Raw genomic sequence first — 22,375 nt, forward strand, 5'->3', positions numbered from 1 at the left:
AGACAAGGAAAAGCTCCAGCAAAGGTTAATGTTAATGGAGGGAAGATCACAAGAGAGAATTAAGCTGAACGCTGATGATGCCAGTGGTGATGAGAGGAAAAGGAAGAGGATGGAAAAGTTTCGTCCAACAACTTTTTCTGACCTCAGAAGCAGAAACAGACGATGTGAGTGTGTGTCCTGCTGTCTGAGTGCAGAGCAAACAAATGAACTGTGTTGATGAGTTTTGGTTAAAGCTGAGAAGTCAAACACAATTCCAGAGGGTTGCTCCTTTATGCTCCATTGATCAGTCATGTGACCATAGATCACATATTAATAGGATAAAATACCACATTTACATCCAAATCTTTCATCTTAACACATCGATTTAGGCACCGATACCAACACAAAAACAGGTTACCCACTGCTACTACCCATGACACAGGGTTTGTTTTTATTTGTTTTTATTGTTGGGTTATTCACCTAAATATGAATATGGTAGTTTATTTGTTACTGATTGTGAAAATATCTGCATTTACAGTTTTGCAGATTGTTTTATACAACATAAGATAAATGTGTGACAGTTTGAAGGTAAAACATGAGCTCCTCATGTTAAAGAGTAGATCAGAATAACAGTGTTATAAAAACAAAACTACACGTTCAAAATGAAAACTGCTTAAAAGCATCCATTGTGATGTGCTACGTATACAAGACCCTGATATCAAAGTTAATATATTGTTGATCAAATGCTTTTTATTAACTACATTTGTAATTGTTCTTAAAAAAAATGCCTTGTTGAAATTTGAGAACAAACATAATCCAGTTCTACAAAAATATCTTCAAGTCTAGTCCCTAAATGAAGCCCCTCAGCCGAATCGTGCCCACTTTAGAAAACCAGAATGCTTCCCTCTCTTAAAGGGCAACTTCTCTAAATCTGTCTGTCTTCCTGTATATTCAAGAGAGATCTCTGGAGAGAGCTCTTCTCCTTTTGTTTTTACATCTCATAGTGCTCCCATGTTCTGCTTCCCTTTGTTTGACTTTGGTGAGGTGAGCAGAGCACGGCACGCTGGAAGAAGAGTTGTGCAATATGTTTTAATTTCCACAGGCTTGTATTGAGCAATGCAAAGTACTGTACTTAACCACATTTTATTTGGACATACTTCAAGTATTCCAATTTATTGCACTTGCTAGTCCACTGTGAGGTGAATGTTGTACTTTTTTGTCTGCTGCATTGAGTTTCTAGTTACATTTCAGATTAAATAAATGCACAGACGACATTTCAACTTTTAACAGTAACTTACATAAAGTGAAAAATATACATATTTGAAATGAGCCCTACTTGACCAGCTGCAACATTAAAACACAGCTTACATGTAATCAGTAATGCTGACGTGATGATAAATGACATGGTGCATTACAATGACACATGATGAAGAATACTTTAACTGCTGATCATTTTGTTGTTTTATTACACATTTTTACAGTGCGCTCTTGATACTTTTACGGAATCGGCACGTTGCTGTCTGTGCGTTCTCAAAGTTAAGATTCAAATTAATATAAAGATGTCCAACTGACCATTCGAGTGTAAATACATGCATTTGCAGCAGTGCTTTTGAGTGGATTTGGTTTGCATGCTAAAAATGGCGACCCATGACCTAAAAGACCCCGACACACACACACACACATGCTCTCTCCTCTGATCTATCTATATTCATGCTATCTGTGCTTTCTGCCTGCTGACCTTGCTGGTCAGGTTAGCTGGCAGACCGACAGACTGGCTGTAAAAACTGGCTGGCTGATTTGCCGCCTTGCCGTGTCTGCCCCCGTGTAGCCCCTGCAGCACTAGCAGCATCTATTACAAACACACAAACAGTCTCTGAGTCCCCCAGACGCTCGCATCCAGCGCGACCTGCGATGACCGGCTGCATGTATTTATAATCTGCTCTATCCTGCAGCAATTAAACCTCCTGAACCTCGGCACATCGAAAACACCACAGTCAGGAAAGAACTGCAAGCAGCACATGTCTGCTCTGGCCATCTTGTCACCTCGGTAATCAAACCGACTAGCGGCCAGATGCACGTGTAACCCTTTGCTTTCTGTTCCCTCAGACACCTTGCGGCGCAGAGACACTAAAGCCTCTGGCTCTTGGTATCCTGTTTCTAGGAACCACAGTCCACTGTGGGCTGAGGTGGGGGGTGGAGTAGGAGAGTAAAAGTGGGGCGGAGAGGGTGGGCTCGGTGTGCAGAGGTGGGCCATGCATGTGCAGCTTTGCACACAATGGCTTCCGAGCAAGGGCTGTGTGTGTGTGTGTGTGTGTGTGTGTGTGTGTGTGTGTGTGCGCGCGTGTGTGTATTTGGCACACGGGAAACATGAGTGCATTTTGCATGCAGAAAATGGTTACGACACCTCCTACATGTGGTCATGCTTGTAACCTGGTGGTTTCACTCCTGCTGCAGGTTTTCAGCCCAAATCATGACAAGTTTGGATTCTGATGTGCAGTGACAAACAGTGAAGTGAAGCAGACAGGAAGAAGAAGACAGAAAAGACACACTATGAGAAGAGAAAGAAATAAAGGGGGTTAGTAAGGAAGTGAGGAGAAAAGAGGAGAAAGGAGAGAACAAGGGGAAAGGGAAAAAAAGAGGCTGGGGGGGGTAAAAGGAGGTGGTGGTGGTGAGGGACAAGGACAGGAAAGAAAAAAGGGGTAAGAAAAAGAAGGAGGAGGAAGAAGAGGAAGAGAGGCGAGACAAGTAGAAGGAGCGAGGCAAGGCGGGGAAAAATAGAGAGAGTGAGTGGAGTGAAGGGGCTTGGGAGGGTGGGAGGAGGGAGTAGGGCGAGGGGGGAGATGGGGAGGGGGGGAAGTGGGGGGGGGGGGGGGGGGGGGGGGGGGGGGGGGGGGGGGGGGGGGGTGGGTTGGGGGGCGGGGGGGGGGGGGGGGAGGGGGGCGGTGGGCGGAGGGGGCTTGCTGCTGCTGATGCTGGAGCACAGCGCGGCCAGGCTGAACCGAATGAACTGCAGTGGAGGTCAGGGAGTCCAACATTCCTCTGGAACACTGTGTTTACACTGCGTAGCAGAGAAGAGGGGGGAGCCAGGGCTGAGGGGTGGGTGAGGACGGGGGGTGCGAGGGGGACGGCACATAGGGAAGGAAATCATCTCCCGGAGACACTCCTTTCAGGGAGAGTGTGTGTGCGAGTGAGTGAGCGAGCAAGAGCGTGTGTGTGTGTCGCTTATCCTGTAGCTGTAGTGCGTTTTTAAAGCAGTGGAGTGAGTTCTGTTCGTCGTAAAAATCTGAGGATTAAAGCTCCAGGTGTGACTTCACCTGCCGTCATAATGTTTGTCATTTATAAACATTTAAAAATATGGAGCTGGATTCATAAATCTACAAATGAAAAGCTTTCTTGGAGCATTTGGAGCTTTTTAAATGAAAGGAAAATGTTTTTTGTTTTTTTTAACCTGAGAATTACTGCAAGAGTTCAATCAAATCATAAAGAATGATACTTTTAAAAGTAAACTTCAAATTTGATTAAATTAAAGAAGAAAAAGAAATAAAAAATATGTGTCAATTCAAATGCTGTATTTGAATCTTTAAGTCAGTTCTGTTTCTTTAATTGTTTCTTCAACAGAAGGAAGCGAACATTTTCTTCAAATTGTTGTAATTAGATTTTTTTTGTCAATTGTAATTTAAATAGACGTTTTAAATATTTCAATTCATTCATATTTTATTTGACTTTCAAAATAAAGAGACATACATGTAGAAGTCAACAGGAAAAAAAAATATAACTTTTAAAAATGTTTTGTGGAGAAACTCTGTGGAACAAAGTAAAATTAAAAATTCATTATTAAAAATATCAGAACAATATGATCAAAAATGAAATATTTTACCACGAACAACAAAAAGGGTAACAACATAATGAATAGATTCATTTTCTACTTTTTCTTTACTGCAAACATTTGTCAATTATCTGCAACAGCTGAGTTACAAAAACACTGAAATTCAACTGTATTTTTAAAGATTCAAATAATCTCTGTGTTGACATGAAGCGCGCCGATAAAAGTTTTTCTCTAATCAAAAAACAGCAACGCGGCGAGCAGTCACAGCACACACTGTTGAGCCCTGCAATCATCTCCCTCCATGCTCCTGCACTTACTTCCATTCATCTCATAAAGACGTTTCCTTTCTCCATCTGCTGGTACGACGGAGAAACTACAGAACGGACTGCATGGAGACTGCAGACAGACACACACTATCCTGAGAAATTTAGAAATCTCTAAAAATCACAGAGTCTTAAGTATTAACACCACATAAGCTATGATATTAAATGAAAATGGACATTTCGCTATCTGTCCTAACATTTCTGATTAAGGTACATAATGGGAAAATGATGCAATTTCACCCGAGGTTTTAATTTGTAACAGTGGAGAAAATAAAGGGAGTAATTAAAAACAGCATCATCAAGCAGTTCTCTCATTTTAAAGCTCCAGAAACCAGATTTCCTCTCAGACACCATCCATCCATCCATTCACAAACACAGAAGAGCTTTTTCCATTCGTATGCCACAATGTGCCGGCCAGTTATTTCCCAGACCACTTTGATACAAATATTACCATTTAAATCAGATCTCGCCGGTGACTATTCAGACTCAGTAAATATTTAGTGTTTACTGTGCCATTGAGGAAATTATCACCGCTGGCATCAGTCAGAATGACATTTCAGCGAATCAAAGCAGAGCAGGAGACAATTGGCTGTCTGGGCTCCGGACTGAATAATCAATTTGTCCCCAGACTGCTGCATAGCAACTCGTCGCAAAAGAGCAAAATATGCATAAGCAACAACAGCAGACTAAAGTTTAGAGATGTGAGACTCCTAAACTTGATTAAAAATCTGAACCCTTTGGCCTCTTTTCCACAAGTTCTATCCCAATCCTGCAACAGCAGGCGCTTTATCTCTGAATATCATCAATATGGTAACAGCTTCAATATTCAGCTAATCGTTCAAACACGGAGCAGATCAACTCCAGTTTGACACCAGATGTCAATGCTGGTGAGTCTCCAGACAAACCAGAGAGAGGCTGAGTCATGGCTTGAACTTTTGCCACTAAGAGCTGACAGTCAGTTGACAACACGCTGACTGACATTTGACCGGGATTCCCCCAAAACTTTTCAAATCGAAAGACGAGTGCACAAACGCATGCTGACGGCAGGAATCCATGTTACTGTGACCATGCCATAATAAAAGGACATCTGCAGACTGCATGTTAATAAAACAACTCTCACCTGCTGTGGATTCATATTCAGAATTTCAGGAAATTTGGGAGGTTTACATTCTGTGAATACACACTGCGGGTTATTCGATTTTAGTTTGGACAAATAAGTAAATGAATTAAAATTGGAAAAACTTAGTACTACCCACCAAAAAGATACCAAGCATATATACAGACAAAAAAAAAAAAAAAAAAAAAAAAAAAAAAAAAAAAATTGAACAGTTACAAAATCTTGAATCTCAAAAATACTGAGCAGAGTTTCTTTGGTCTGTGAGGTCCTACAGATAATTAGAGTTTAAGAACTCTCCTATTTGAGTCAAGTAAAAGTACAAGTATTAACAACAAAATGTAGTTAAAGTATCACAAGTAAAGGTACTTAAATGTGACTAATTCATTAGTATTTTTAAAAGAACATTATTATGAAGTAACCTAAAAGGATGGGAACAACAATGAGTTGTATTTTATGATTATTGCATATTAAAGTACGTCACTACTTAGATACAGTAATTGAGTAAATGTACTTAGTTACTGTCATAAAATGACACATGCTCAAAAATAAAGAAACACAGACTTTATCATCTACTTCATGCCGGTTTGTACACCAGCAGGTACGTGAAAAGGTGGAGGAGATTATAAGAAGAGACTGGTACAGCAACACTTAACTGCCCCAAACTTTGCCTCCCTGGGGTATTAACAACCAGCACCAACAGAGGAGGAGCAGACAGTGCGGAACGCCACCGAGCTCCAAGCAGCAACGCAAGCTGAACGGGCGAACAGCTTCATGCCAGACATCTGTCGCATTTCCCTTTTTCTACGTTCCCATCCCTCACTCCGGAAAAAAAAGACGGAGGCCCGTGGAAAAGGTGGACAGAGGGAAATCGGAGACACAAGAGATGGGCGAGGTAGGCGTCGGATCAGGAGCGAGCCCAGAAACAACAATGAATAGCCACGGCTTTGACAATGGCTTTCCAACCCTGACAACCAGCCACCCCTCCACCCCTCACCTCCCCTTTGGAGAGCCAAGACCTTTGCTCTTTCTCCATGACAAGCAGCATTCTTTTGTCTGGGTCCGCCAGACTCTGGCCGGACCCAGACAAAGGCAAGAGCGCAGAGGGGACAGAGAGAATGACAGAGCGGACAGGGGGGGGGGTAAAGAGAGGGATAGATGAATAAAAGGGGTAAGATCGGCAAACCGTGCTCACCTTTTGTCCGACACTCCCTCTCCCTGTCTTTGTGTGTGTGTGTGTATGTCATTCATTTTCCAAATTTTTTCATGGTAATCCAGCAACAAAGTTTTTTTTCTTTTTCTTTTTTAAGTGAGGGTCGCGAACACCTACAGCGTGATAATTATTCATTTTGTATTTTCATTATTCGCTCGACTTTTCGGCACAACTGCCAAACCCCCCCCCCCCCAATACTGCCCGCCGTGTCCAGTGCGGTCCACTTCAGTTCTCGATGGTAATGGAGAGAGGAGAGGAGAGGAGAGGAGAGTCAGGTGATGTTGTTTAGTTGTTGGTTTCAGTACGGTTGCATCATCAAAAGTTTCCTTGCTCCTGTCCTCCTACTTTACCACCCGAGTATGATTATGATGAAAAGTGGGTCGATGACAGCATGTTCCTGAATACAAGTGCACAAGGTACAAAGTGTATTATGCAGCATACGCAACAACTACTTGACAAACAATGACCAACAACTCAAAGACTTACAAACTTTTTACAGCTATGACAGAAACAGTGCTCAAGTAGCAATTCCACAATTACCTGGAATCTCGCTTAAATTGTCAGCAATCAGTGTATTACATCAACAATAAATGACTCTGCAATGTGTATGTTCATAGTAGCCCACAGAAACAAAGTTTGAAGCTCTCCAGTCAACTGATATATGTATGCTGGATATGTTTGTCTACAGTAGCCAAGATAAAGCAGCTATATCAGAATCAGAATCAGAAATACTTTAATAATCCCAGGGGGAAATTATTTGTAGCATATGCTGTCCGTTCAGCACGACATGACTTTGAAACAAAGTTATGTTATCAAAAGAAAGAAAGATGAACATGTAGCAGGTAAAGAGCTATATATTTTACTCGTGAGAGAAGAGAAAATAAAGGGAGTAATTAAAAACAGAGTTAAAGGTAGAGACCTCACACAATGTGGTGTCACCCACTGTTTTGTGAAAACCATTTTGAAGCCTTTTTTTTTGTCTGGATGAGAGTGGAGCTGTTTGGTGGTAACGTACGGCATGAGTACCCATTCTGACTCCATTTCGTCCTGTTGGTCACAAACATTCTCGTGTTACAGCTGGACAGCATGCTAAAATGTGTTTCTGAAAACAGCCAATAGAGCTGCTGGCCATCAGAGAGAACGTAGGTTTAAGATACTCTGTCCACGAATCATACGCTGTCAGCGATCATGTGACTCCGAATGACTGCAAAGGTTGCTCATTGTTTGCAAATTTAAAAAGCACTAACATTCTCTGTACTTTAGAACCATCTTTCTCTTTGGCTAGCTTCTGGACAGCACGCAATTTTTCAGTTGTTTCGACTGGCAGGCATTGGAATGGAATATTTTCCTGTAAGCTAACAAAAATGTAACTTAAGTAAAAATGGGCGCACACCAAAATATCAAAGGAAATAGCCTATATGACTATGATACTTAGTTAATGTATAGTTTAGTTCAGCTTGTGTGCTGCTCTGTGTCTGTGGTGTGAAAACCCTCTTGAGAGTTGAAAATGATGCCGGAGCAAGTATCTTTCATTTCTGTTGTCAGCTATGTTCTGTCAAACCTCGTGTGTTTGTGAAGCCGTTCACCAGCAAACCTTTTTACTGTAATGTAACACAAACTAACATATTTACATGCTATCAGAAAGAGAGTGGTAGGTAAGAGTAAAGTCGAGTCTTGAGACTTGTCCGCTATAGGACTCAACTTAGTTGAGACTTGAAGGCAAGAAGCTGACACGACTTGAAAAATGCAATATTGTGTGGAGTTTTGCCTTTTGGAGCTCTGCCAAACTGTCAAGGGTCGTGAATAATTAATAACATAACCTAATGCGCACTTTCAGTTGCAGCTGCTGGCAGCAGAATTAAGTGGAGAAAACTCTAAATTAAGATTAAAGGAATTACCCCTTCATTATGACATTCAATTGCGCAACTAGGATTGTCGTAGTAACCATTGCAGTGGGAAGAATTTTTGACATGAAAGTCACGCTTCACAGACTTGACTTTAAACCAGCTCTAATAGGAGGTTTGGACGTCTTTGTCTTGTAAAAATAACATCTGTATTATTGCGAGCTGAGGTGGGAGGACATGTTTTCACCTGTTCATTAACTTTCTCGAATCAATCAGCACTGTCTTATAGGACATGGGAAATAGGGCAACAGACGCATGGGGTCCACAGGGTAACGTTATACCCGCTGCTTACACACACTCACACAAACACAGTGCTGTGTCACCTCCTCTAGTACACCACCGACGGAAGACACCCCCTCCCCTCCCCTTCCTTTGAGTGTGTTCCAGCCCCAGGCTCTCTTGCAGGGCTATAACTCATGAGTTGCTATAGTCGCCACAGTATACTGCACCTTGTGCTGGGGCACGTACATAGAACCCGTGTTTTTTAACGGCTCAGCAGAGAGAGGAAGCTGAGAGGAAGTGTGTGTGGAACAGGCAGAGGGACAAGAGACGACGTTTTCCACTGAAGGCGGTAAAACAAATAGAGATTGCAGTCTGGTAGAAAATGGAGTAACGTGAACACAATAAACTCAGTGAACCTCGAGTGGGAAATGGTTGTTTTCAGAATATGAAATGTGAGAAATCAACAAATCACATTGTCTGAGTTGAATCCTGCAAACATGCAGTATGATGCAGAGTAAGGAGACAGAGAGATTCAGGGGCAAACGTAATGCAGCGAGAGTAAGTTGTCTGAAAGAAGAAATATTGAGAGGAGAGAGAGAAAATGAGTTGTCTGGTGCCCGGAGGAACTGAAGAGCTCGATACTTCTAAAGCCTTCACTTGTACAGTATGTTTTATTTATGCTCTCCTCTGCTGCTCTCCGCCAGCCTGACTGGCTGCCTGCTTGCTTGGCTGTATCATGAACTTACTGGGTGAACAGATGAAACACTGACTGACTAGTTTGATGACCTGATGACTGACTGACTGTCTAAGTGATGCTGGATGCAGAATAGCAAGTTGGTGTAAGAACACCTGCCCGCTTCACACTGACTCACACTGAAAGAGAAGGTGTTTGTTTGCTTCTGAGGCTGTCTGTCAATCAGAGAGACACTTGAGGTTAACAGACAGGGCTTTTATTGAGCGCTTTGAGGATATAATAATTTTTACCAAGTCTTAGAGAGAATAGTGATTCTGAATCTGTAGAAGCCCAAAAGTCTGTACATCTATATTTGGTGGAGCTAACTGATACCATGGAATTGTTTACCGCACCTGCAAGTAGGAAAGCTCTTTTGAAAATTTGGTTAGTGTTGCACGCTAACATCTGTCAGGGCAAGTATGGAAAACAAGACATTCAGTGCTGCGCTGATTTTTGCAGGCAGGCTAGTTAGGTAGCTAAAATTAGCTAAGATGAGCCGGAGCACATCAGAGAAGGGGAAAACCAGAAAACATTTTCTCCATAAAATATGATCCAGTTTCACCAAAATCAGATAAATAGTTGGTGGAGTGTGACTTAGTGCTGTAAAGCGTTACGTATTTCTCTCTGGTGATCGTCCCCGGAGCATAAAGTTACATAGTGTGAGAACAGACGTACAAATGACACCATTACAAGTCAAAATAAAAAAGTTATCAGTTTCAAATGGATTATTTTATGGTAGAAAAGTTACACAGTGCTGCTTGAACAAAACTACGAAGGTTAAATTCAAAAATAAGCTAGACTGGAAAGGTGGTTCATAGGATGAGTAGTTCCTTCCTTCTTAAAATAATTATGTCCACAGTCCTTTGCCTTTTTTTGTTGTTTTCCAGTGTTTGTCGCTCTGAGTAAACTAGTAGGCTTCATGGTCATCTCGTAATTTGCTGGCTTAGCTCCTGACTTGACACCTGAATGGGAAATTCTCTGCCAAAACTGAGGCTGATCAAAAAGTGGGTGTTTGCTGTTGAGCTCTATACCAAAGAGCAACCACTCTTGGGCTCTAATAATCTTTTGTTCACGCTCCCTTTTTGCACAATTTTTTTCAAAGAAAAACTATGATTCCTAAAAACTGGGGTTATATTTTTTTATAGCTGCGGCCATCATATCTATTAGTACTCAGTAACATGTTATTCACAAATGTAATTGCTGAGATCTAGGAACAAGGCAACATCATTAAAAATAATGTAGGTCCACTGGGGCAACAAGCACAAGCGATTAGACAATTGGACAGGTTGTAAACAACTCGATGGGTGCGTCAAACTCATTTGGAACACAAAACGAAGGCAATTATTACTCATTACTAATTGTCTGACCGCTTGTGTTTCTTGCTCCTCTTTTTAACAATGTCTCTGTGTTCCATGAAAAACTACTGGCAAAACCAGAACAAGTGAGGCTGTAGCATCAAAAGCTCGGAGTGTATTGAACTTAGCAACAGTGCATTTTGAACAAATTTAAATCAGGATCATTGATATAGAGCCACATCGAACAACAAAATTGAGAACAGTTCAGCAGCAGTCCCAAAGGTCTCTAAACTATAATAACCCATGGCATTCTCTCTTATTATTAATGCTGTAAATCACAGTTTAACAAATGGTGTTTCATTAAGATAGGAGCTTGGACTGACAAGCTGTGTATTGATCTGGGTCCTTAAAATGGTGGACGATACACATGGTTATGTGTATACAAAAGTGCGACCTCATTATAGCATGTGTATGCTCTGTCCATCACACATGAAACTTCACATTATTTGTTGTATGTGTGTCAACAAGTCCCTCATTCCACCCAATTAACTCTGAAAAACCAGCCATGACTGTCTGATGAAATGTCTGGCAGTGTTGAGTCAGGGTGCAGACTAAAAAACAAAGAATGTGAATGTCCAGTGCAAATATTTGTTGAGCGAACATCAGTGCTAGAGGTGCATTCTGGGGACACCGCAGCTCTTTTTCTTTTGATGGACGTCTCATTTTCACAATAGGAAAGTCCAATTTCTTAACAATTTAAACATGCAGCTCGGTACTTGAGCTAAAAATAAAGCTTCATTTGCAAATAAGAGATGCTACTTGGGCGACAAAAAAAGGTGATTTTCTGTTTTTGCACTCGTGGACGGTTTGAACAGGACAGCAGAATCTTTACATGCAGGTTAAGATTCGCCGTCTTTGTGCTTCGATTTATCAGCAGTGAAATGTGTCTTGACTTGATTTGTCTTTCTTTTCGCGTTTGACTTTTTTTCTTATCGGTTCAGTTCTATAATTAATTATTATTATTATTAAAACAGGCTCACTGTCCTCTTGTCGCAACGTGACTAAAGCGCTGCGATAATTAGCATGAGAAAGCACCAAAGTGGCCATCGAGTGCTGATTCCATGTAGTGTTGACCTGCTTCTAGCTGTGCCGAACAATCAATACTAGATAAAAACAGAGGCCAGCTGAGCTGCATGTGCTGAAGCATGTCTTTACCCAGCCCATGAGTCTGTGTGTATATGTGCACATCAAGTCCTACATTTCAAGGTAGCAAATACAAATAAAGAAAAAGATATCAGTAGTGCACATACGAAAATAATGTTCACTATAGATTCCGATCAATAAGAGGGCTCAGTTTTCTGCTCAGATGTTTGGTCTTATATGTCTGAATGAAGCAAGGAAAGAAGAATATACTGTATGTGAGTATGTCTTTATTACAATCGAGGAAATTCAATCTTGAAAAACAGTTGTATACACAGCGCTATATATTCTCTCTGCTGAGTCGCTGTGTTTCCAAATAATTTGTATTTGAACATTTTCCTGACATTTTTACTAAACTAGTCCAGTTCACGTAGCTCGCAAAAGTCTCTTTGCATTTAGAGTAAATCATTTGTGATGCTAAATTCATAAAACATAACATCCCAGGAATTAAAGATGAGGATGTCACCAGAAGTTGGTATATTTATTTGAACACTATTTACAGAATTGAGCCTCAATAGCAAGTTTTTAATAAAAGTTTCTAAATATATTGATTATTAGAAAATGAATGTTAATACATTTTGTATTGTATTTGAGACTTGTTTCAGCCAAGTAGTGTTATTAAGCCATAGAGAAAAATGTCTTGGTCATATACAGATTATATGTAAAAAAAAATATATATATATATCGTCAGGTAATGCGTCTGTGGTGGAAATAGTCTGCATGAAATCTGTCTGCAACGGAAATCTGCATTTCAGAGGGGGTGCTTTTTTCACACATTTTGTGGGACTGTATTGAATTAACTACCTCCGGGGGCACGCACGCACACACACACACACACACAGTACCCCACCACCTGCAACCAACCTCTCCAAAAACCTCCTGCTGTCTGCCACGCCCTCCTAAACCCGTCTCCTTCCATTCTGCCATTATGTACAAAGTCCGGGTGGAGCCCTGTCTCCAGGATCTAAGCTCCAGGCAAGCCCCCATCACAGCATGGCTGCCCCACATTCCTCTCACTTATCTGGGGTAGCTGAGCACAGATGGCCCCCTGAGAGAGGTGCAGATATCGAGTTGGCAGGGAGGCTTTGGGGAGGTCTGCTGGCCGCCAAAATAATTACCTGTCACACAGGGCGATAGTTTGTGGTGAGAAGCAGTCATTTTTACACCATGAAATAAAGTAGTCTTGGGGATAGTCTTCTTAACCCCCCACCCCCACCCCCACCAACTCCCCATCTAGCTTTGCTTTAATTTACTGCACTCATTCGCCTATCTTCCATCATTGCACTTCCTCTCGCGGTGCTGGTCTCTCACATTTCTCCACAATTCATTACCAGCTGTCAATCATCTGTCCACAGCAGGCTTAAACATGAAACGCTCAAGCAACTACAGGCAAGAAGTATGATGAACAAGAAGCAAAACAGGCCGCAGAATGGCCAGATAAATGCTTCCAGCCTGGTGTGCAATGTGAAACAAACCTCACACTTGAACTCCCATCTTTGGAACAAAGTTTGCTGGAACTTCAGACTTAAGGGACCAGTGTGTTGGATTTAGTGGCACCTAACCGTGACACCCATCACGTCCTTGTCCTAGCACAAAGGAGAAACTACTGGCCATGAAACAAAAACAAACACTAGAACTAAATAAAGAGCGACCTTTGAAAACAAAAAATATGAAGAATGTTTTGCAACTTTTGTCTATGAATAGAAACTAAATTAAAGAAATTGAAGACAGAGGAACTAAGTGGTCTATGTATTCAACGACATGCATGTATCTATGGAATCACACATTGCATATTTTTGAAAGGTAACAAAATATGTCTGCTGCAAAATATCTATTTCTCAGAAGTTGCATCTTGCATATTATTAACATTTGCTAAGGTAACCAGCTATTACCATACCAGGACAAAATTGACTTACAATACCAAAGAAATCAGACAAGAAGTTCCAACCAGTTAGGACAATCCAAGAAAACAGGCAGCCAGAACAACCAGAGCAATTAAAAGTTATTTATTTTCAGTCAGGGTTAGGCCAGAAGGAAAGAATGCACAACTCATTTTGGCTGTCAACCATTTAAGTCTGTGATGTTCACAACAGGATTATTACTGTGTTAATGTTATGTTGTTGTTGTTGAGATAAACATAGCTCTTCACAACATACAGGACCAATACATGATTGACATGACTAAAATCCCACTGATAAAAATTGATGACTATGAATTCTGTTAATTAAAAATAACTCTGAGAAATAGCATTAGCAAGATTTTTAAAGAGTTTAGTGTTAGTTAGGTGCTAACAGATTGAGTACAAAAATTGAGTACATTCCAAAACTCAGTATGAATCTCCTACGATTCAACAATGTTCCCCCTCGACAAAATATCATGAATCAAAAGCAGGCTTCCTGTGCTGTCAAACCCAAGTCCTGCTGACTGACGGACTTGGGGGATGGAGGGTGGAGCAGAGGAAAAAGAACATCCATTTCAGCTCACATGCACCACTCACACACCTCGTGACTAAATAAGCATTATCTGTGGTGCTTGGCCCCATGCCAGCATTCAAGGAACGACATCCAGCAAAAAAAGGATAAATAAATCCATCTGTCTCCATCAGCTCTGTGTCACTCCACTGCTGAAGGTCTGTCACATCTATCAGTAAAGTTTTACTCAACCAAAACCTTGTACTAAACACTGTACCTCGGATGATTACAGTATATTTACTACGTAGGGTTGGACATGGTGTCTACCACTGCTCATGCTCACTGGCTATTTTTTCTTCTTCTTGTCGAGGTTATTTAAGTATTTGTTCATGGCTCGACTGCAAACTGTAAAGCTTTCAATAGGCAGCTATTGAGCAGTTAAATAGGCATTCATTATGAGAAGAAATGGTAAGTTGCATGTTTAAAGTAGCTCTAATCAGTACTCTGTTGTTATTACTGTAACAGTTCAATCAAATCTGTGTAATGTGAGGTGTCATTTGTAGTGATGAAGCCACAAAGAATCAGTCAGCTCTGCAGAGCTCTTTAGCCATAGAATGCATAGAAGAAGTGGCCATAGCCACTGTGACATCCCCTGAAGGTTTGTGGGCCACCGTTATGAAGCTTGACCGTGACCATTTTCAAAGGGGTCCCTTGACCTCTCACCTCAAGATATCTGGGTATAAATGGGTTCTAATGTGGGCCTACTGGTCTTCCCTTTACAGACATGCCCACTTTATGCTAATCCAATTTGAGACAAATACCACACAGTTTTCGCCTAGTCTATTTGAAAACTGGAATTAAATAAACTGAGTCTGACTGGAAAGTTGAGACTTTTGTGGATTCAATGAGCCCAATTGTAGTCATGTGTGATGATGTTTTGTGGTAGTGAAACCATTCTTTGACCTCTAGGATAATCACAGCCTCATGAAACTGTCCAACCACAAACTAGAGACTGAGGGTGTTCAGAGGACGGATGGCTTTTCCAGGATATATTGACAACAAGCAAAAGTGCTGAACTGAATCCCAAAATAATCTTCACAGCTTTCAGATGATGTATACCACTTCTATATACTAGTGACCCACTACCATCCACATTTAAACCGATTACTTATGAGCCTCACTTTAATTCAGTCTGACACTGAGCGCCATATTTCCAGGGAAATGAAGGCTCAGTTTATGACTTATATATAGACTAAATGAATAAACAAACACTCTGTTTCTCTTAGTGTTTTCTTCTTCTTCTTGATGTTAATGTTACTCATCCCTCCACACTGACAACACCAAGTAACTACACCTACTGTAGTTACTTGTTTGTGCAAAGCAATCATTACAAAATCTTCTGCTGGTTCATAAAGTGCACACTCAGCTATATTGTCCATTTTATTGTAAAAAACAAAAAACATTTTGCTGTGTGGAAGAAGACCTCAAACTAGAGACTGAAACCATAAACTCATGAGGAAACTCTTTACTGACGAAATAAATCAAGTGAGAAGTAGGATCATTTTCTCATACACTGGTGTCACTTTTCAGGCCCAGAGGGTACGTCCACTTCCTTTATACAGTCCATGTTTCACATTTTTTATGACCCGCAGCTGTTTTGGTTCACTATACTGCTTTCATTGGATTATTTGGACAAAGCAACAGAAAACACAAATATTTCTCATTTGGAGAGCAGCAAAAACAGCACGTGAGTATTAGATTTACATTCATCATGTGGCCAATAAAATTTGAAAACACTAACATTGCACTGTGTCTCCTGGATATGTAGATTTGCTATTTATGGTCACCAAAACAAGTTTACAGGGCGGTAATATTGAAGATTTTCATAGATTGTTTTACTGATAAACATGATCAGGATATGTTGCAAATGTTTCAGGATAACGTATCAACATCAAATATCCCACAACAGCCATTTTCCAAGATAGATTAAACCAGGTGCAGGTGGCTGAGTAGCAGCTCAGACCTCTGTTGTACCCAAGGGATCTAGCCTTGGGGCCTCCCCAGCCTACACAGCCCCCCACCCACACCACCTTTGGGATTCAGGGTAGTTTAATCATATTTAACAATACTGCTGGTTTACTTTCTTTTCCGCCAGGAGCCAAATGTGACTGCCCTGTAATTGCTTCCATACTCCCCCTCCAGCACTGTACAAGTGTAAATATGTCAGAATGGCAGGTAGCTCGGGCTCCTCCTATAGAAAACACAGGCTCCTACTGTAAACAGGATTTTTTGTGTGAACTCCATGCACCCTCCTCACCCCCTCCCTGACACCTAATATAGTATAGTGTGTGTGTGTGTGTGTGTGTGTGTGTGTGTGTGTGTGTGTGTGTGTCTGAGGAATGCTTTGAGAGAGGCTTGATGGATTCTACCCAGACCATAACTCCCTTTACTAAGAAACAAACAAATATGATTGAATTATGATGCAAGGCGCCTATGAATTTGCCAACACACTTTGGTCTTGTGTCTTTTTTTATCAATCAAGGGCATGTTGCTGTTCTCTCTGGGGCCCTCAACAACATTAGTTTGGCTAGAAATAGTCGACTCCTATTTCCCAGAATTACCGCTGTGGGTGGATGTTGAAAGCAGTTTGAAAAATAGCACCTCTCATTTCTTTGTCTTTTTCCTGAAACAGGACACCCAACAGGAAAATGTGGCAAAGTTAGGTAGAGTAGCTGCTGATGTAATTTGTACGCCTCAGTGTTTGAAACTTTCGCTGCTAATGACAAAAAGGAGAGAACATTTCCTGTGCAGGTACATTTACATTCCAATAAAATCCCACATTCCTTTACCACTTTACATGTCAGAAACACAAGGTTTTTTTATACAGTGAATGTTTGTGTTGCAAACATCTTTTGGAAATGTGACAAATCCAGCTCTGACTCATGCTTTTAAGAGGGCTCCAAGGACACAAATATATGTTTTTGAGGAGGACGGCAAAGGGTTGAATTCATGTCTCTGATGAGCAAATACCCTCACTGCTACTCAAGGTTACACACACAGAATGGAGTCTATTCATAAAAACATACAGCTACCTTAACAAGGTCATTCCCAAAATTACCTTTGAGTTATCTGCTGCAACCTTCAGTATCCGATAACTGCTGCATTATTACTTATCTTGAAATTTCACATGTAGTTTGTCTTTATCATACACCTTGCTATAAACACTGTGATAGATGCATGTGGTCACTTTCGTCGAAAAAAGAAAACCATGTCACCAGTAATCGTGTTGTTATATTTGAAACTTGGCTGTTTAGTTAATTAGTATTTTAGTCATTTCATATTTAAATGTGTTTTTTTTGTCAACGCAAGCACCACAAAGCAAGAGCCACTGTCCTATGGTAATCTACAAAACTGAGAAAATCACATAAAACCAAATAAATAATCCAAATGAACAGATAGCCCCCCAGAGGAGAGGACAAACAGGTTTATTGTGTTTTTTGAGGGTCCCTTTTTAATGTTCCTCGTTATGCCCTGAGGTGCTGTGAAAGCCTGAGGTCAGCCCAAATCTCACGATTTACTCATCTGTCAATAAAGACCTTTTCCTTCAAAGGGTCCAAGTCTATAAAACCAAATAGGCTTGTTTCACTCTGCCTTAAAACGCTGCTAACACACCTAGGAGACTTTCATTAGGCTACTTTTCAATCAGGGCAGTATCCCAAAGAATTAAGTTCATATTGGAACCATTTCAGTTTTCACGATTTATACCCAGTTCCAAAGCACAAAGCAGTGTAAAGTTTACGTAGCAATGTAAAGTTTACAGTATGTCACCTGACAGAAAATAAGGGTGCTGTGGTCACTGTGGAGTCCCACTTTCACACCAACATTTGTGTCCTGACACAAATTTACAGATTAGAATTAGATTTATTTTTTTGGCCATGCCAGCATCATGGCTTCAGTATGTCAGTCCACCACTTTGGCCCAGAATGAACTATCTCAAGTAATCCTCGTCCCTCGTCCTTTACTTTGCTTTGTGATGAAATTCCAGAAAAAATAATGACATCAGCAACAGCTGTGCTTTAGGTGTAGACTAGACTAGTGTTTTAGGCATATAACCGCCTCTTAAACATGGTTTATTTGCCATAACCTCAATCCTTCCCTAACCTTAACCATTTCGTAGTTGCCATGTCCAGATGTTGTAGAAGGAAAGTCTGTTTTAGCAACTAGACTAGACGTTTCTATTGATTGTAATTTGCAGTTCTGCATAATTGTTCAATATCATCGTTCTTGTCTGGCAGTAGACTTGTTTCCCATTGACTGCTTTAGTTTATCTAAATAGCTTAAAATAATTCTGGCTTAAACTTCAAATAACTGTAAAATGACTGTGTTTTGGGCAGTAATATTTAAATTAAAGACGATACTGGTGCAAAATATCAAGTGCTGGTGTCTTCAAATTAAATTTTGCTGTACTCTTGCCAATCAATCTTTATGACAAACTGGAGATATATGGCATAGTTCCCTTCAGCCCTGGCGCAGCCTCAGGTTTACCAAGCCAACATCCTCTAACACAGAGGAGCTCTGGCCAAACAGAGAGCCGTGGCTAGCACCCTACACAGAGGCCACCCCAGCCCAGTCTAGCACAGTCCAGCCCAGGGCCAGACTCACTGGGGAATTTCAGCTGAATTCAATTTCACCTCTGGCCTCTGTCGCGGCAGCTTGAGCCGCGTCTACACAAAAGGCCAAGTTTCACATTGAACGTGAGAACCCCCTCATCTCCTGACCCCTATTACCATATGAATGGACCAGAAAATGGAACTGGGAGCACACTGAGAGACACAGGAGTGAGTGAGTGAGTCCAGGCAAAATGGCTAATTTTTAGAGTGCTTAGTTTACCTTTTCCCGCTCCCTGGGAGTAGGAATTTATCTCTTCATGTCTCTGACATACATGTGCAAATGTCACCCAAAAAGGAGACTTTATAGGGAAATCTCACTAACCCTTCAGCTGAGGCTTCTAAGCATCCTTGACCAAAAGCTCTTAAGATCAACAGTTCCAGACCTGATACAGGAGAAACTCCAACAGCTCAACACAAGTATCAACAGCTTTGTGTCTGGTTAAATGGCCTCTGACCCCTCAGATCACCTCAGCGCTTCGTTCTCTTTTACTATAGCTGTCAGTATTTGTCAGTATTCTCAGCTTTCCGTCACTTATGCTTCTCTCTTCAACTATCACCAGCGCTCGTACTATGAAACACGAATGTACAAACTCAACTTTTAAATTCAAAATCAGGCAAGAGCAAAGGTCTGATTTATCATGACTGCATGTAATGCATTAGTTAATGTTAATAGGCCCAAAACAAACACTCATAACATTAAACATAAGCTATGGCTTTAAATGGTCCATCACACATTTTATACTGGACAATGTTAAACTCTTAATGAATACCAACTCAACTTTGATTGTTGCTGATCAAGTCATAAATATTTAATGTTGTAGAAAGAAACCAACTTTTTAGAAGCTTTAAAGCTACAATAAATAGAATTGTGTGGGGCAAATTATTATTCTGCTGCCAATACTTGTGGGATTTTTTCACACGCACTAATTAAAAGATGCGCAGTAAATATAAATAATAGCTTTCGTAAAAATATTTGGTATTGGCCTTCCAAAACTCATATTAGTCATTGTGAGTCAACATTTTCAAAAGTAGTTTGCTTTTATTTATAGACGCCAGCTTTAATCCAAGCACAGCAGCAACTAACTGCTGTGCTTGGATTAAAGCTGTATAGATCAGTGTTGTCCTCTCTAACAGCACAGATGTGGCAGCATTAGGAGGCTTTAATGTTAGAGTGATTGGAGTACAGGTTTGACCATAAATTATCGTTTTTAAAGGACAATGCCAATATCTTTTTTTTTTTAAACAAAAAAAATGTCACAAAAAATTGGGGCAGATATTAAGTCTTCATAAATTTGATCATGCCACAAAAATCAGTCAAACCAATACGGATGAATAAATAATATTAACACAACGCATACAGAATATTTTCAATATCTATAACTGAGATAAAAGACAGCACCGCCTCCACTGTGAACACACCAAATGTTCTTATCATCTCTCCTCTGAAAAACAACTGCTTCCATTTCTCACCTGCATCACTTCATGCCACCCTTTCTCTTCAGTGTCGTCTGCTGAGCACCAAACTGTCAAGATTCAGCCAGTTAGACACAGATACTTTAGACCTCGGTCACCGAACAAACATTCAGATGAATGATTCACTGGGATGCGTTTGGGGTAACACCAATTTTAAATCCCCGTCCCTTCCCTCCTCTGAAGGCTGAACTAAATGTTACCATGAATTCTAATGGCGCAACATATTTTCACTTCAGCACACAAACCGCAAATATTCATATTACGCACTTTAAGAAAAGACCCTTTTTTCGTAACTAGCCATAAAAAATTCTGTTTTTGCGAAATAATGATGGAGCCACACCTTTGTCGTTAGGTTTTTCGCAGTTAAGCTCAATTTTATGTTTTGGTCAGAATTTCAGCAACTTCAATTTGAAAAATGATCGTCTCTAATGATTGTTTACATACAGTCTGAAATAAGTCGGTGAAGTTATGAGGGTTTGGTGGTTTGCTTCGTGCTATCGAAAGGTCACACAGAATGGGGGAAAATGAGATTTGGAATGAAGGTGTGTAGATATATTTAGATTTGAATTTAGGAATATATTCAGCAGTCGACATTGAAGGTAACTTTTTCTGCTGTTTCATTTCGCATGAGGCAAAGTCATTTAAGGCAAGTGATCAGAGGCAAAGCGAGTGTCCAGACAGAGCCCTGCCTCTCTCCTCCCTCCTCCTCCTCCTCCTGCATCAGAGCCCGTGGTCATTATTGCCCTCCAGACTGCTTTTATCATCTCTATAAATCTCTGCTGGCTTAGACACGGCGTAATGAGGAGACCTGCGAGGCTGTCAACCTGCGACTCTCACCCCCGCCGAGAGAGAACAGAGGGGCACGAATAAAGGTGGAGGGAGGCTGGGAGAGGCAGACAGAGATGAAGAGAGTTAAAAAGAGAGAGACAGAGAGAGAGAGAGTTGGTTATACGCACACCCACTGCCACCACCCACGCATACCCACTAACACTCGTGTACACCACGCAGCTTCAGTGTGAGGCGAGAGCACATTCAGACATGGTATTCTGCTTAGAGGCTCGAGTCTGAACAAAGAAGAGTCACAGTGAGAATAATCATCTTTCAGATGAAAGCCTTTAGCACTTCAAGAAACATAAAATCTCTGTCTGTTTTTTTTCCTCCCCTCTACCACTGATGTCACCTGAGCCAACCTACAGCCACTTCATAACCATTATTTACGTTCACTGCTCAGAGGCCATTTCTGGGATAAAACAGGAAGTGTTCTACATTTCTGCTGTGTTTACGAGAAACGGACAAGAACTCTGTATTGAGACTGGAGCGTGTCGTAGGAAACCAAAAGATGTTGCTTTAAAATGAGTCATTCATACACTACACTTACTGCTACAGTTTAGTCATCTGTACCATCAATCACTTCCATCAGGAACAGTTCCCCCTCCACACAGTTGCTACGGACTGTTTGGTTTTTATTTCGATCTCAGATGGAGTTACACGGATATACTTCAGGTTTTGGCTGTTAAACACAATGCTGTTAATGTTCTCTTAAAAAGTATTTTATGGGATAACAAATGGTCTCACTGTGGAAGCTTTTTATGATACCATGGGTGTCAGTCCATAAAAAGTCAGCTCCTGGAGCACTTCAATGCAACAGAAGAACATGTGCTAAATATTCCACATGGGACGATGACAAAGCAAAATAATTTGAGGGTGCAAATCGTACGTTCTCAGGGACCAATGAGAGTTTGTATCACTACATTCAGAGAACAAATTAATTGCACTAAACTTATGAGCGTAGCAATGCGGGGTCGTAATTTGGAATTTGAGGGCAGAAATGACTAATCTGAGAGAAAGATTTGGCCACATATTTTCTCCTGTGACACTCACTGGTCTCCATAAATTTGACATCAATACACTGTTGCCTGTGAAGATGGAATAAAATATTTTTACCTGTTCTCATGAAATGATTGTGACAATGTGATTTATTCTTGATAGATAAAGTGTATCTTCTCTCTTCC

At 40.8% G+C, this 22,375-nt stretch overlaps 1 long non-coding RNA gene across 2 annotated transcripts in view; it reads right to left on the reverse strand.

Moving 5' to 3' along the window:
• LOC113746017 (uncharacterized) overlaps nt 1-22,375 on the reverse strand; it is a 57,234-nt gene that overhangs the window by 29,374 nt on the left and 5,485 nt on the right. Inside the window, exon 1 of one of the 2 annotated variants that reach the window (XR_003462563.1) lies at nt 20,361-20,521. The exons of the other annotated variant lie outside the window; for it this stretch is intronic. This is a non-coding gene — a long non-coding RNA (uncharacterized LOC113746017). Of the gene's footprint in view, nt 1-20,360; nt 20,522-22,375 lie in introns of those variants that run through there. 2 annotated transcript variants of the gene reach the window in all.

Source organism: Larimichthys crocea, chromosome VII (genome assembly GCF_000972845.2).
Source record: "Larimichthys crocea isolate SSNF chromosome VII, L_crocea_2.0, whole genome shotgun sequence".
Classification (NCBI taxonomy): Eukaryota; Metazoa; Chordata; class Actinopteri; family Sciaenidae; genus Larimichthys; species Larimichthys crocea.